The sequence below is a fragment of the Mustela lutreola genome, chromosome 15 (assembly GCF_030435805.1).
Source record: "Mustela lutreola isolate mMusLut2 chromosome 15, mMusLut2.pri, whole genome shotgun sequence".
NCBI lineage: Eukaryota > Metazoa > Chordata > Mammalia > Carnivora > Mustelidae > Mustela > Mustela lutreola.
In genome coordinates, this window is record NC_081304.1 from 3,816,672 (window position 1) to 3,828,475 (window position 11,804).

The 11,804-nt window shown below is 52.3% G+C and overlaps 1 protein-coding gene across 2 annotated transcripts in view; it reads right to left on the reverse strand.

Annotated features, from left to right (window-relative positions):
• TNRC6C (trinucleotide repeat containing adaptor 6C) overlaps positions 1-3,455 on the reverse strand; it is a 148,539-nt gene extending 145,084 nt beyond the window's left edge. Inside the window, exon 1 of one of the 2 annotated variants that reach the window (XM_059150447.1) lies at positions 2,789-3,455. The gene's annotated coding sequence lies outside the window, so the exon portion shown is untranslated. The remainder of the gene's footprint in view (positions 1-2,788) is intronic. The other variant, XM_059150450.1, reaches the window with a different exon arrangement.
• Between the last annotated feature and the right edge of the window lie 8,349 nt (positions 3,456-11,804).

Sequence of the window (11,804 nt, forward strand, 5' to 3'; positions counted from 1 at the left end):
AGAGTAAGTTTATACTCAGGCACTTCTCGCCCTCACTTGGAGTTGGGGCAGTCATGCAGACACTCCGTCTGCAGCCAGTACTGTAGGAATTCTATCTTCCATTTCTTTCCAACTGAAAGCTCTCTTCACTGAGGAAAAAGGCTGCCCCACTCCAGTCCTGACCTCCTCCTCCCCAGCTTGGTTTTGGAAGTGAGCCAGATGACAGCATTTGGAGAAGCACAAATTTATCTCAGTAAAGCTGGCTGTTTAACAAAAAGGTGGTGGTGGTGAGAAGTCCCGTAATTTTAGAGTATATCCCCCGCCCTTACTTACTTCTGTTTTAACCCCTGCAGGTCCAATGAAACAGTGCACCCCACTTTCCCTCATAATCAGCCCTCTAATGCAACTATGTGTTCCAAAATTCCTGAGCCAACTAAGTATAAATATAAGCCTGCTACAAAATAATCTTTGTCAAAGTGTTAAAACATGCGCCACTTAAAAAAGAACAACAATAAACACTGTAAGAAGAAAAACCAGAGTCAACATTTACATGTACCCCAGGTTACTACTAAAATATTTAAATGCCAGAATCCAAAATGAAATAGTGAGATTAAGTCTTATGACAGCCTCGGTGTCAACCTTATCTAATTTAATAGCTTAAGAGTGAAAAACAGAGGTACCTGTCAGTAAGATCTTTGCTTTAGACAAGAAAGATGGAAAGCTTAGAATCAAGTCTTTTAAAACTAGATCCTCTGGGGTCCCTGGGTAGCTCAGTGGGTTAAAGCTTCTGCCTTCGGCTCAGGTCATGATCCCCGGGTCCTAGGATCGAGCCCCGCATCAGGCTCTCTGCTCAGCGGGGAGGCTGCTTCCCCGCTCTCTTTCTCTGCCTACTTGTGATCTCTGTCTGCCAAATAAATAAAATATTTTAAAAAACAAAAAATAAAACTAGATCCTCATAATAAAATCAAGTCTGTGTGTGTGTGTGAGTTTAATGTATATAAAACATCCGGGATCCCAGATCCATTCTCTTGCTTAAGGAAGTGCTATCCTGAAGAAATCACTCTGTGTCACCGTAAGTCAAATTTAACTTAATACTTTTATGGTTACTATTTCCTGGGGTATCAATATCTTGTGACCCAAGGTGTGAAAGAAAAACAGTCTGAGACCCTCTATTTTTATGAGAATATAAATATTGAAAACTTTCTGTAGAAAGAGCAAACTTTCAGGATAGGGAAGTAAAGTGGCAACTACTCAGACCATTACTATCTCCCATAAACACTGACAAAATTAACTTGGATAATGAAACTAGGCTAGTCATTTCTTAAAACCTCATTTACCATCATTTCCCCCAACAAAGCATCCTAGGAGTGCCACATGAAAGGTGTTCAAAGACCTTCACCATCTCTGTGGTGTGGGAATAATGCAAATTTCTTCAAGGTGCCCTCAGCCAACCAAGTTCATCTGGCCAGAGCCTAAGTTTTATCTTCTACGTTTTCTGGTAGCACAGAAGGAAGTCTGGAACCGAAGCATGCAACTGTCAACACCCGGCCACACTTCAGAGTGGCCACCACTGTCCGCTGAGATCCCTCAAGACACATCTCCAGCGTCTCCACTCATCCTCACAGTTACTCAATTCTAAACGCAGGACGTAAGTTGCATAAAATAAGCCTTGAGCGGGTGAGGTCCGGCCAGGCCCCTAGCAATCGCTACACAGTGATCATCGTCATCTGACCACCTCGACCGACAGCAGCGCAGCGACGAGAAGACCCGATCCGGGAGAAAACCCGACCCTCGGCACACAATGGATTAAACCAGCCAGATGCCCACAACTTGCAACTCCTTCGAGGCGCTCAAGTTGAACATCCACAGAGCACCATTTTGAGCTCAGAATCTGCGGTTCAAGCCTAGACAGACGAGCAGGCAACTCAAATGGAGGTTTAATCTGACAGAGGCAAAGAGACAATTCCACTCATTTTCTACAGCATCACTCGACACCGCGGAGCGCCTTAAGACGCGAAGGTGCAGCCGGGCTCTGCAGCTCCTCCTCCCCCGCCCGGGGCGGCACCGACCCTGCATCTCCGCTGAGAGCCCCAAAGCTCTGTGCAACCGACAGGCGAGCGGTTGCCCCGCCAGGTTGCCGCGCAGAACCCCTACAGTCGCACCTGCACGTTCTGACAGCCACGAACCAATTGATTAAATGTCACCCACAAGGTAAAGGTGCAGATGAGGCGTCGCTCAAGCAGAGGTGGCACTGGGGCGCTCGGGTTACGTGATGTGCTAGCAGGGCAGCTGTGGCGCGGCTCCTTTTCCTCGTGCGCATTGCTCCGCAGTCTGCAGCCCCGCTGGCAGCCCACCTGATTCCAGACCCGCAGAAGACCCGGGGGCGCCCGCACCCTCCCCCAAAGCACGCCCCGGGCTCGCTCTTCCCGCAAACAACGACGCGGGAGGCCCTGCACCGACAACGCTGCGGGTTCGTGCGCACCATCGGAAATGCACAACCCAGGGGCGACCGTCCCGGGGGCGCCGGGCTCCAACAGCCGCACGACTTGAAAGCACACACATCTGGCGTGTGACCGCAGCGCCCGCCGCGACCCCGCCGGCTCCCCCGCACTCGGCGCTCCGCGGACCTCGCTCCCCGCGCGCACGCACGCACCGGCCCCGCGCCGCCCGCGGCTCCTCCCGCCGCCCCGCGCCGCGCATCCCTTCCCGCCCGGACCCGCCAGCCCCCAGCGCTCCGGGCCCGGCCGAACAAAGGCGACGCCTCCAGCTCGGCCAGCGGCGGGGACTCGGAGGCCCGGCCCGCGCTCACCTGGGCTCCGTCCCCGGCGGCGGCGGCGGCGGCGGCGGCGGCGGCTCCGGCTCCTCGGCGGGGCTCCGGCGGCGCGGGCCTGGCGGCGGCAGCGACAACGACGACGACGACTCGGGCGGCCGCCCCGGGGCCTGCGGGGCGCTCGGGCGGCAGGGGCCCGCTCAGCGCCGGCGCCGCGGGCTCAGGTCCCGGCGCGGGCGGCGGCGGGGGCGGCGGCGCGGGCGGGTGGGCGGCGGCGCGTCCCGGCAGGTCCAGGTCCGGCCCCGGCGACGCCGCGACGCGCCCTCCTCCTCGCGCCCGCAAGCGGGACGGCGGCTCCGGCGCGGCCCGGGATCCGAGGTGGCGGCAGCGGCGACGCTGGGCGCTCGGCGCTCGGCCGGCTCCGCTCCCTCCGCCTCCGGCTCGGGCGGGCCCGCAGCGGCGGCGGCAGGAGCGCGGCGGGCGCGGGGACGGCCCTGTCAGGGGCGGCGGGGGCGGCCGGGGCGGCGCTCAGGACTGCGGGGCGGCGGGGCCGGCGGCGGCGGCTGCGGCTCCCGGGGCCGTCGCGCTGAGGTGCGGAGCTGCCACCGCGGCCATCTTGTTGCTCTAACTGACAAGAACCCCCCTCCCCCCGCTCCAGCCAGACGGGGCGCTCGCGCCCCCTTCCCCGCCCCGCGTTGGCCTCCAACAGGAAGTCGTCCCGGCCCCTGCCACGTGACTCCACTGTATCTGCATACCGGAGGGCCAACTAGCCAATCGGCGCTCTGCGCCCGAGCTCCGCCCCCGCGCGCCCCTCCCCGGCCCATTGGTTCTCCCTGGCCAGGCCACGCCCCGTCCTTCCCCCTTAATACCCGCTCGCGTTGTGGTTCCGCAGACTGCGCGGGGAACGCGCCGGGGAGCGAGCGGGAGCGCGCGCTTCCCCTGCCTGGGCGCGTTCAAGTCTAGGGGCTCGCGCTCTGCCTGCGGTGCTTGGAGACCCGCGCGACATCGTTCCCGATCTGTGGGCGCCGCGACTCGGTGTCAACGCGTTGGACGGCGGGCGCGGACCCAGCCGCGCACATCCGTCTGCTTCCCCCCATCCCCCGCCGGCACCCTGCGGCGCCCGGGCCGGGATCTTGCGCCGTATCCGCGCCGGCCCTCTGGGCAGCGGGGACCGGCGCCGACCGCGGCGCGCGTCCCGCCCGTGCCGTGCACACGCCCTGCGCCTCCCCGCCGTGCACAGACTCGTACTCGCGCCGAGCCGGGCCCGGGAGCATCCCGCTCGCCGCGCGCTTCCCAGCCTCCCCTAGCACTCAGCGGCTCCCCGGGGAGCGCCCCGCTGCGAGCCAAACAAGCCTCCCCGCGGAACAGCCTCCCCCCGCCGCGCCGGGAGGCTTCCTCCGTCCGCGAGAGCGAGCCGTCCGCCCCCGCCGCGTGGACCCCGTGCCAAGGGCGGAGGCGGGGTGGGCGGTGGAGGAGGACCCGGACGCTCCCGCGCGCGGTACCCGGCGGGGGTCCTCCGTTCCTCCGCGTCTCCCCGGTGTACAGTAGTCACTGACCGTAGCTAGGGGTCAGGAGGGATGTACGGTTTAAACGTCCCTTTTTAAGTTTCCGCACGAGTCACGAGGACATTTGAAAACCGAGGATTTTCTCCATTTTCGTGAAGGGTCGTGGTAGCAGGCCAGCTTTCCCCTTCGCGCGGTGGAAGGAAGCTCGGCGGGGCTGCTCGAAAGTTGTTGGTGTTGGAGGAGGCCATTCGCTGTCGACGTGTCCCCATCTTGAAGAGCAGATAATGACACACTACTTTCCCAATGCAATTTTGTTACCGCAAGTGTCATGCTTTGAAAGTCTGGGGATGAAAGAGACCAAACAAATTCCCCGCTCTCGTTTCCCATCAGGGTCTCCGGAGCCCCGCGCTCTCCTTTCTTCTTCCTGCCATATTTTAAGCCTTCTCGTAGCCAGATTCACAAACCACTCTCGGAAGTCAGCTTCGAATGCCTGCCTTGTGTATTTTCCCTCCCCCCCCCCCCAAACCCGTCTCACTTAGAATGAGCTAAAGTCAGATTTTATTTACATGAATTCTTGACTGCGGAGAAACCTGCATTAAAAAAAAAAAAAAAATTCTCAAAGATAGAGGTGTCATCGCAAGCTCCGGGAGGGAGTGCAAAGTAGTAAAATCTTCAAAATAAGCAGCATCCAGTAAATAGATTGCTAAATCAATGGAGAGGAATTCAGATATGTGGGTAGACCAAGCATTGTAATAAACAGAAGTTTGGGGGAAATGGAACTGAAGATACATTATTTAATATTTTTGATGTTAAATTTGTGACTGTAATCTCTCAACTTCACCTACCTTGTTCTTTTTACTACTCTCCTCCCTCAGCTTAAACTGGGCAAAATAATTTTTTTGTCCTGTTACATTAGCCTATTAACACTAGGAAGAAAGGTAGCATCATATTGACCATATATATATATATTTAGATTTTATTTGTTTATTTGAAAGAGAGAGAGAATGAGAGAGCATGAGATGGGGGAGGGTCAGAGGGAGAAGCAGACTCCCTGCCTAGCAGGGAACTGGATGCAGGACCGGGTCCTCGGACTCCAGGATCATGACCTGAGCTGAATGCAGTCGCTTAAGCAACCGAGCCAGCCAAATGCCCTGACCATATTTTCTGAACGAAAAAATCAGATTCACGGTTTGGCATGAAGACCTGTAGCACTAGAAAAAATATTTAAAATTAGGGTTGACCCAGAAACATTGAGACACATGACGGTTATGAACATGGGGATTGCGGAACACAGTGTCAGTGTCACTCAAGGCTCTTTGAACTGATGAAAGGATGAGCAAAGACCCCAAGCAAAGTTGTAAAATGGGGAAGTGCGTATCTGGGCTCTTCATCCCCTGATGGGCCCTGTCATTACCATCTCATAGCTAAGGTATGAATTAATAGTCTGTAATAATGGTCAAAACTGACAGAATCACATTTAAGAGAATTAAATGTTGAATGTAGCTCTTGAGTTAAAGTCAACTAGTTGAAGACCTATGGAGAAGATCTGGCTGGACACAAGCTCATGTAAAAAAATTTGTGGTTTCAGGTGGCCACACGCTCACATGGTTAAACATGCAAAAATCATTTGTTAAAAGACATGCCATCTGGGGCGCCTGGGTGGCCCAGTGGGTTAAAGCCTCTGCCTTCAGCTCAGGTCATGACCTCAGGGTCCTGGGATCGAGCCCCGCATCGGGCTCTCTGCTCAGCCAGGAGCCTGCTTCCTCCTCTCTCCCTGCCTGCCTCTCTGCCTATTTGTAATCTCTGTCTATCAAATAAATAAATAAAATCTTAAAAAAAAAAAAAAGTCATGCGATCTATGTTTTTTATTTTTAGAGCGGGTGGGGTGAGAATGGGTAGAAGGGGCAGAGGGAGAGAGAGAATCTTAAGCAGGCTCCATGCCCAGTGCAGAGCTGACTTGGGCCTCCATCTTATGACCTTGAGATCATGACCTAAGCCAAAATCAAGAGACATTCAACAGACTGAGCCACCTAGGTGCCCCCTACCCACTTTTTTAAAAAGTAAGCTCTACACCCAACATGGATCTTGAACTCAAGAGATCAAGAGTCCCATACTCTCCCTCTTGAGCCAACCATGTGCCCCAGAAAACATACAATCTGTATTAAAATAGTGTCCATTTCAAGAGACTGTATTCTAAGCTGGCCAGACCCCACGTGGAGTATCGTGGCCAGTTCTGAGTACTAAAGTCGTAGGAAAGAAACTGACAAGCTTTAAGACTGCATCAGGGAGAGTCAGGAAGACAGCAGGCTGTTGATAGAGACCCTCTGGTCATTCAGCAGGGCTGGAGGAGCAGGAGAGACTGATACAGGGAAGAGGAAACAGACAGGACAGAATGGCTGTTGTCAAATTTTTAAATACAAATTGGCACAGGTAAATTCTGTGAGATCCCAAGAGGCAGACCTGTGGTCAGTGGGTGGAAGGTTTGGAGGCAAATTTTGGTTTCATTCAAAGAAGAATCATGAGGGTTATCCATAGAAACCCCAGCTTGAAATGTAACAAGATCCTCATCTGGTTTATGCAGAAAGACAGGGGATCATGTTCCTGTCTCCATGGATATTGCAGAATAGATTACTGCATGGGCACAAAGGCTGAACTAGCTCAGCGGTTCTCAAAGTGTGCTCCCTGGACCAGCAGCATCAACATCACCTGGGAACTTACTAGAAATGCAACATCTTGGATCCCCCCACCAGATCTGCTGAATCAGAAACTCTAGGGATGAACTCCAGATATCCTCCCCGTTAACAAACCCTCTAGGTGAATCCGATGCTCACTAAAGTTTTAGAATAAAACAAAATCAATAAAAAGGGCATCTTTCCTTGGGGTTCTATCTGTGTGTGATACTGGCCTCCTCTACATTGCCTACCTCCGACCACACAGGACTGCTTTGCTTCCTCCTGAAACCCTATCCATCCCCCTAGATCTGTTGATTCTGCAAGTAGAATTTGCCTCCTCGTGGCAAGCTCTTAAATGGAAAAGCTTCAAGGCTCGAACAAATGATTGTTTTCCAAAGAAAAGGTAATGGAGCTGGGCTCCGATCTCCCTGCTTGTCACCAGGAGACGGTAACTAACTTAGCCTTAAAATATGTCATAAGAGGGACACCTGGCTTACTTAGTTGGTGAAATGTCAGGCTTTAGCTGAGCTCAGGATCTCAGGATTTTGGTGGGGATCGAGTCCCACAATGAGGTCTCCGCTCAGCATGAAGTCTCCTCCCTCTGCCTGCTGCTCCCCCTACTTTACTCTCTCTCTCTCTCTCTGACAAATAAATAAATAAAATCTTTACAAGCTTGGGGTGCCCGGCTGGCTCCTGTGGAGTATCTGACTCTTGATCTCCAGGTCATGAGTTCAAGCCCCCACACTGGAGATTAACTCACTTTTTAAAAAAAAATGTGGTAAAGCTTAAAAGGTCTTTTTTTCTCGAACGCTGTTCACATAAATTAAGGGGGTAGCTTGTTTAAAATCCAGATTCATTAGGTTCAGGGTACAGTCCATGAAGCCGCACTCTAATCAACTCCCCCCCCACACCTGATTCTGATGCTATTGTCCTCCCACTACACTGAAGAAAATGCTAGAATAAAGCCAAGAACCTTAAATATGAACAAGGGCTTTAGATTTCTTTGTATTCCTCAGTGAGTTAGACAAAACTTGTACCGTGTGTCAGGCAGAGGACTAGGGCTTTGGAGCTGAAAGCCATGATTATGATACATAACAAAATGCTGAAGAAGGCAGGAGGAAGACCTAGGCTGTTCTGGAGGGCTCAGAAAGACTTCCGGGGGCATTTCTGGTTTGATTCTTGAAAGATGCAAGGGAGCGATGTGGTCAGAGGCTGAGGAAGGGCAGTGAACACAGAGGGAGCAGTCGGTATAAAGGGAATCCGAAAGAACTGTGCAGCACTTTGGGGGGCAGCAAAGTGTCAACAGGCTTGAAACAGTCCTCACAAGGGCAGTGGGCTGGCTCCCTCGGTAGGGCGGTCAGGCCACTGGCCTTGGGCTCAGGGCAGGATCCCAGGGTCCCAGGATTGACTTGCATCCCTGCTCAGCAGGGGGGGCTGCTTCTCCCTCTTCCTCTGCCCCACGTCCCTGCTTGTGTCCTCTCAAATAAATTTAAAGACAAAGAATGAAAGAAAGAGAGGGGCGCCTGGGTGGCTCAGTGGGTTAAGCCTCTGCCTTCAGCTCAGGTCATGATCTCAGGGTCCTGGGATCGAGCCCCGCATCGGGCTCTCTGCTCAGCAGGGAGCCTGCTTCCTCCTCTCTCTGCGGGGAACTGCTTCCTCCTCTCTCTGCCTGCTGCTCTGCCTACTTGTGATCTCTCTTTGTGTCAAATAAATAAATAAAATCTTAAAAAAAAAAAAAGGAATGAAAGAAAGAGAAAGAGAGACGCAGACGGAAAGGAAGAAAGAAAGAGAAAAAGGGAGGTTGGAAGGAAGGTCCTCATATAAAGGCAGCAAAGGAAGTGTGCAAATGAGCAGGGACCAGATTTTAAGGACCCTCCCAGGTCACATTTAGGAGTTTGGGCTTTATCCTGAATGCAATGTAGAGCTCTTGAATACTTCTAAACATTATACTTGGCTGTCCAAGAAATCACTGTGGAAACATTGTGGCAGGTGGCAAGGGCAGGGGTGTGGGGGGAGAAGGAGCAGGAGGAGGGGGAGGAGGAGGAAGGAGGTGGGGCCGGAGCAGATCCTTTCAAGGATCCCCTTGAAAGATAATTTTCACTCCTGGGGACTCGGTGGGACTCCGAACTGGTATAGAAGATGCCGAAGCAAGGCGGTAAAGGATGATACCCAGTTTTCTTGCTCAGTGAGAGGTGGAGAGACAGTGAGGCAGGAGCTGCAGGAGGAGGGGGCCGAGGGAGAGGAGGGGGACGAGGAGGAGGAGAAGTGCCAGAAGAGCTTGAGAAGGTTCCAGCCAGACACACGGAATTCCAGGGGAACCGGAGAGGCCAAAAGGGGAAGGAAAAGGTGGTTAGTAACAGTGTGACTGTAAGGTCCACCTGTTAGAGTCAGGAAAGTTCCACCAGACTGAGCAACCGTGAGGTCGCTCTGTCCTCAGTACAGATGCCAGAGGGCACCAGGCTATGGGGGCAGCCGGGGCAGGGCAGACAGAGGGGAGGATAAGGAGGGATCCTCTTGTGAAGTTTGGCTGTTCTTATGGGTGGAATTGTATCCCTCACAAAAGATTTACTGGAGTCCTAACGCCACCTGTGTCAGAATGTGACCCTCTTTAGTGATATAGGGTCTTCCACATACAGTCAACTTGAGGTCATTCCGAGGGACCATAACCCAAGAAGACTGGTGTCCTTACAGAAAGAGGAGAAGTCGATGCCCACCGACATGCATGAAAGGGCAGGGGAAGGTCAGGTGCAGAGGAAGGCAGAGATCGGGCAGGGGAACAGCAAAGAGGGCCAGCGAAGGCCTGGCAGCCCAAAAGGAGGCCCGGAGGGCATCCTGCTGACACCGGGGTCCTGCACTTCTGGCCTCCAGAGCTGGGAGACAATACATTTCTGTTGCTGAAGCCACCCAAGTGCACAGGGACACCATTAGAGCCATGCAAGGCAGGAGTATGGCCAGAGAGGAATGTGAGGCCACAAAAGTGGTTTTTTGTTGTTTTGTTTTGCTTTTTTAAAGAGAGAGACTTGGGGCACCTGGGTGGCTCAGTGGTTTAAGCCTCTGCCTTCGGCTCAGGTCATGATCTCAGGGTCCTGGGATCGAGCCCCACATCGGGCTCGCTGCTCAGCGGGGAGCCTGCTTCCCCCCTCTCTCTGCTTGCTGCTCTGCCTACTTCTGATTTCTTGCTCTGTCAAATAAATAAATAAAATCTTAAAAAAAAAAAATTAAAAAAATAAAGAGAGAAACTTAAGTGTGTTAATATGCTGAGAAGAAAGACCCGGTGAAGAGAACACACAAAGAGGAAGATGTCAGCCTTTTTGTTTGGAAGGGTTGAGCGTGAAGTAAGGAGTAAGGAAGGCCTTGGACAGATGTGCAGTAGGGGGCTTTTCTGCTCCTGAGACTAGAGGCAAACATGTACATGCATGAGTGTGTGCTTGTGTGTCTGTGTGTGTGTGTGTGTGTGTGTGCTGGGGGGGCATGTTTTGCAAAAAATGGAGGACATTGCACCTTTTTTTTTTTTTTTAAAGATTTTACTTATTTATTTGACAGACAGAGATCACGGGTAGGCAGAGAGGTAGGCAGAGAGACAGAGGGGGAAGCAGGCTCCCCGCTGAGCAGGGATCCCTGCGTGGGGCTCTATCCCAGGACCCCAGGATCATGACCTGAGCTGAAATCAGCTGCTTAAAAGACTGAGCCACCCAGGCACCCTTTTTTGCCTGTTAAAACAAATTCCAAATCTCAAACTATAGGGGACCTCATATTAAATCATGGGAGGCATATTCTGTCTGCTTTTGTTTCTTTGGGTCTAAATTTCAATGTGGCATTTTGGATGTCTGAGTGGCAACCCTTGGTCTCGCACGTGCCCAGCACCTGGACACATCATGACCCTCTCTTTCTACTTGGGTCTACTCCTTTCAGACCCAGAGGTGAAAATCTGTGAGGTCATCTAGGTACAGAACATAAGATGCCTGATCAAGTCATGATAAGGGTGCCCCCGGTATGAGGTATTTGGGTGTGTAAAGCAGCTTTGTTTGTCTGGGTCCTGTGACACTGAGCAGAAGTCTTTCTTTGGTCCAATTCGGCCAAACTGGCAATCTGGTGTACCAGAGAGAGATAAGGTGGTTCCTGATGAAATGAATGAATCGAGTTCTTTGCACTGGAGGTTGAAGGAAGAATTCCCTCATAGGCTGTCCCCAGCTGGGCTTCTCTGTGGCCCAAATCTGCTCATATATCTAGCAATCACCCTGGAGTGGGGGTTTTGTCTCAGCAGCCAGTAACTGTTGGATCTACCATCTGCTGGAACTCCCCCATTCCGGGGCTAGCTTCTTTATCCTTGCATAAATTAAGCAAATATTTGCAAGCACCTGGCATATGCAAAGCACTACAGACTTTCCAGGTTCACGGTCAACCCCTCCTGAGCCTCTAACAGAGGGGACATGATAAAGATACAAGCAATTTGATCTCCCTGTTCTGCATTTTACTTTTTTTCTATAGTGTTTATCACCTTCTGTGATATACAGTTTGCTTTTTATGGTGTTTATCGTTCCTTTCTCTCCAGTTAGGACATAAGATCCACTAGGGCAAAATCCTTGTGTGTTAATCACGGGTGAATCTTAAGCACCCAGAGCAGAGATGGCTCTGAGAGCTCCATGAATATTTCTTCATTGAATTAATGAACGAATTAAGATAGACCGATAAATGTCATAAGAAAGTTAGTATCAAACTGCAGTAGGAGAAGTGATAGCTAGATATTACAAGTAAGGGGTGAATCAGGGAAAGGCCCTTAAGGATGAGGCATTCAGACAGCCTTGTAGAGATGGGCAGAACTCCTCCTCCCCCCTCCCTTTTTTCCTTCTTCTTTTTCTTTTTCTTAGTAATTCAGTT